This window comes from Lates calcarifer, linkage group LG2, assembly GCF_001640805.2.
Source record: "Lates calcarifer isolate ASB-BC8 linkage group LG2, TLL_Latcal_v3, whole genome shotgun sequence".
Classification (NCBI taxonomy): domain Eukaryota; kingdom Metazoa; phylum Chordata; class Actinopteri; family Centropomidae; genus Lates; species Lates calcarifer.
This window is the reverse complement of record NC_066834.1, coordinates 1,434,614-1,439,204: the sequence shown is the minus strand read 5'-3', so window position 1 is coordinate 1,439,204 and position 4,591 is coordinate 1,434,614. Positions and strand designations below refer to the sequence as shown.

General features: G+C 42.1%; 1 protein-coding gene across 15 annotated transcripts in view; it reads right to left on the bottom strand.

Moving 5' to 3' along the window:
- Positions 1–3,225, bottom strand: part of eif4g2a (eukaryotic translation initiation factor 4, gamma 2a) — a 73,221-nt gene extending 69,996 nt beyond the window's left edge. For 2 of the 15 annotated variants that reach the window (XM_051073568.1, XM_051073572.1), the window contains exons 1-2: positions 1,454–1,539; positions 292–417 (exon numbers count right to left, since the gene is read on the bottom strand). The gene's annotated coding sequence lies outside the window, so the exon portion shown is untranslated. Of the gene's footprint in view, positions 1–99; positions 203–291; positions 418–1,258; positions 1,310–1,453; positions 1,553–3,064 lie in introns of those variants that run through there. The other 13 variants (XM_051073581.1, XM_051073577.1, XM_051073532.1 and 10 more) reach the window with 11 other exon arrangements.
- Positions 3,226–4,591: the final 1,366 nt, after the last annotated feature.

Genomic DNA, 4,591 nt, shown 5'->3' with positions numbered 1-4,591 from the left:
AGGGCTTTGTCAACAATCTGAAGGAACAACATAAAATGAAGTTTCTGTCTCAACAGGTTACAGGAATAAAAGATGAACACAGTCAAAAGAAGAACTCACCAGCAAGATGATTCCTTTTAAGACAAGTTTTGAATCGACACCCACATTGAGGAGCTCCAGGCACAGTTTGTCAAACTTCTCAGGAGTCAGCTTATTAAGTATGCTAAAGAAGAAGAGCAATGGCCATTAATACCCAACATTACATTCAGGTCCAACTTTACGATTTAAATTATGGATGAAATGGAGACTCACCCTCTCACTTTCCTGAAGATCGCGTCATTTTGCCCTTTCTCGTTGGAGGAGTTGGCATCTCGTCTAGTGCTTCGAGAAGGTACCCATCTCTGAACGCTAGAACCTGGGGTTTTCCCCAGGAACTCGCTGCAACGAACACAGAACACAGCCAGCGTTACAATACAGAAACATTTATCAGGAAAACACACCATACATCTCCGGCATCTCGCCCTGATCCACGGTGCGGAGTTACAAAAGGCCCTGTTACGCCTGACAGCACTGTGTGTGTTCTGATTACCAAACAAATTTCAGTCGCTGCACAGAAGTGACTGTGGGAGAAAGAGTTTTTCAGAGAATGTGGTCACATTTCCAGCATGTGACACCATCATCTGCTCTGCTGTTTTGCAATCCTTCAGATGTATTAAACTGTCCTCAATAAGTTTAGCTTTAAATGGTTGGATCTGTTTTCACATCTGTGACAACCACAATTCCTCAGTTACAATTGATTATTAGCTGCTTCAATAACGAATGCAGCCAGTTTTATGTTGTACACTTTTGAACCAGTGACGTGAAGACGTTGCTCTTACATGCTGCTATTCCTCTGATTATTTTATTAATCCTTTGGTCTAAGAATAGGGACTTAAAAATACTGAACATGTCAGTGCCTGAGGCGACGTCACGTGTCTGGATTTGTCTGAACAAAAGTCCAAAACAAAGACGTTCACTTTAGTTTTATAAGAGACAAAGAAGCAGTGAATCCTGTCATCCTGAGGAGCTGGAACCTGACAATGTGTTTCACTATTTTTGCTTTAAAAAGAACTCAGCTGATTATCCTCAAAACAGGAAACCACTTCCTATCAGTGTGGGCAAAGAAGCCATTTATTAGACACCCAGTATCTCCAGATGTGCTGACATAAAATAAGTGGACAGGCTTGTGGATTTTAGAGTTTAAGAGTGTTTAAGGTGAAAGGAAAATTTAGAAAATCACCTGTTGCCGACAGTCTTGGGATAGTGCTGAGGTGCACCCCCACCTCCTCCCCACACTGTGATACCAAAAAAAGAAAGAAAGAAAAAAAAAAAAACTGTTTTAACTTAACATAAGAAAACGTGAGCCTAACTTTTATTGTGAGCTGTTTGTGAGGATTTTCAGCGAAGAAAATGCAAGTGTGGTTGTGTTTAATACCTGAAACGAGAAGGACCCCCTGGTGCGACGACACTCTCCACTTTGGCGGCTTGACAAAGAATATCTGAAAAGAATAAAGGTCTGGGAGTGGGCAGGAAAGAGCGACCTGGAAGTAGAGACAGATATACAGAGACAAATTAGCTGAGAGCGAGTGGCTGTAACATTAAGACAAATATTTGACAGGGTTTCTGCACAGATTACCAAATGAAACCTAGTGGTGATGGCAAGGCCTACAATTTATTATCAAACTGCATTAATTCACTGTCATTATGTCACTCCTTCCAACTGTATCATTCCCTATTAGAGCATTAATCGATCATTTAACTCGACCTGGACCTGGGTAAGCAGCAGAAAATGGATGGATGGATTAACCTATTTAAACAATAACCCATTTATTTCACATCCACACGAATCTTACCTAAAATCAGAGACCTGGAACAAAAGTAAAGGAGCTTTTCTACAGTTTTTTTTTTTGCCAAAATCACATACAAACACATTTAAGTAACATTTTAAGACCTGAATCTGTTGTAAGGCCCGTTTCTGATGAGCCTGAAATCGAGGCTTTGGCTTGAGACCCGCAGATACTGTGATTTGAGGTTTATCAGGCACATGACAATCCCGAGATAATAATATCTTCAATAGCAGGTTTCGGTTTTCATGTCTGTTCAATTGAGTTTGACCTAATTGTTGAGCACATGAGCGCCAACACGTGTCCGTACCAGTGAATGTGAAACGGACGGGGTTAGCCTAGCACAGAGCGGTGGAGGAGAAGCGTCGACGTTTGTTTCCAAACCGCTTTGTACTTCTCATTAACACAAGTCTAAACCCAGCCAGGCCTCCTGACCGTACCCTCACATCGAGCAGAAGTACCCGAGCTGAGAGCATATTCCCTAAATCTAACCTCAGACATGGAGGACGGCGCTGCTTACAGGAAACACTGGCCGAGGGGGGAAGCAGATTTCGACATAGTACCTGGATTACATGTGCCCTGGTTGGCTTTCTCCTGATCCAACGTCTGGGAAATTATAACTCAATCCATGCCTCATAATTACGAAATTGTTTCAATTTCACAAACACTTTTACCCATAATTACGCTTTTCCTACGGATACACACACACACCTATATATATACATATATAAATCCTCATAATGTTCAGATCTACAAAATAACAAAACGTCGTTAAAACCTTTTGAAAAACGTATTAATGTCTTCATATAAACCAGAGAAACCGGTGTGAATCCAGATATAAAGAGGACTCTGATGAACACCGAGAAGAAAAACAGCTGATTTTTTGAGGTCTTTGTTCAGACACCGGATGTCCACACAGCGACATCTGGGGGGGGGGTTTGCTAAGTAGGCCGCCGGTGAGCTAACGGCTAACGCTAACAGGCTGTAAACAACCCCCACAAACCGGGGAAAGCTTTCCCTGAATATGAAACCACCACGGGACGACTTTTTCCATGTCAACGAGTTCAGCTGACGCTAAACTCGAAAATCCAGATTGGTATTTTACACCTTCGTACATGGCAATCAAGCTAAAACGAACTTCCTACCGAACCGGTCGGTTAGCTAACGTTAGCCAGACACGGAAAAACACCGACACAGCTTACCTTTACAAACAGGACGTCAGCGTAGTTGTTGTCTTGGTAAACCAAGAGAAAAAAATATAAAGACGGGATAGAAAAGAGAGCTGAAAAAGTCGCGTTAAAACCGGTGAGGTTTGTTTTAAAACGGCAGAGACACGACGGCTCAGACTTGGTCGTTACCGGCCCCGGCGGAGAAAGAATGCTGACTGTTCGCCTACGTCATGTGAAACCGCTTTTTGTATGGCGCCTGTCTCACGCGTCATCATCACGCCCTGCCGACGTCACGAGCCGTAAACAGGACAGGAACATTTCGCAATCCAAACCAAACCTCACTGATCAGTGATCAATAAAGAAACTGAGGCTGTACAGACGGTTTAACGCCTCACAGCCGCTCATAACTCAGGCGGGACTTCACTTCTCAGGTGTCCGGGGCAGAAGCTGGTTCTCTAGAGCTGAAATAATAAGATAACTGACTGATAACTCGACTGAAAGAAGATATATTGACAACAATTCTGATCAGTTATTAACACCGACATATCAAATGTACATATTTGGTAGTTTTATCAGTTTTGGGTGTAAACTCAACATTTTAGACAACAAAAGTTAACATAGATACAGGAAATAATGATAATTATTAATATTTTCTGAACAATTAATCAGTTATTAAAGAAAATAACACACAGAAAAAATAGTTCAAAGTCTAAATTTTGACTCATTGAGTCAGTATTATGGGATGATAAGTCAAAACTTTGACTCATAATCTAATAAATGTGACTTTTCATCTCATAATTTCAGTTAAAACTGCAGTATCTCATACCTGTGCCTTATTACTTGATAAAGTTGAGTTGGTATTTTGCAGGAATTTGTCCTTCTAAGGTATTTTCTTTTATTATTAAGTCTCCCTGTAGTATCAGGCCGTGTCTCTCCACAGGTCTCTTACTATAAGCATTGGTTCATTTCTTTATTTCGAGCAGCTGATCCGGACGTCGTCCACCTGCCTGATGTGGTAAGTGTTCCATTAGATGTACACAACATGACTTAGGCTGATGTGATTCCTTGTTTAGGATTAGGGACTCAGAAAGCTTCAGTAAAAACCTCTGCCTCAGGGTTTCCTTACAGGTTTGTCATCATCTTCACTTTTATTCTCATGATTTTTAGAAAACACTGAGAGTCAGTCAAGCAAAACATTTTCATCATTTCTTTCCTTTTCCCAGTGAAAATGATCCTCCACCAGAACAGCACAAGATTGACAGGACTGTAAATTCACTTGTGAAACTTTATTGATCCTCTCAGGGAGACTCGGTGCTCTCGCCTTCCTCTGCAGCGATGTCCGAGCGCAGGGTTAGCCACAGGGCATCGACTCAGGAGCCGGCAGGGATTCAGTGTTTTTCCTCGAGGATTGACAGCTGTTGACACAGGACTCAAACCTTCCAGCCAGCGCTCAGCTGGGGTGGAGTTTTCATACAGTACAGCCACCAACCCCTCCAGTTTCTGCCACAGATATGAACAGTCCCCAGAGGATACCTAATTACTTCGGTGACTACCTGACCT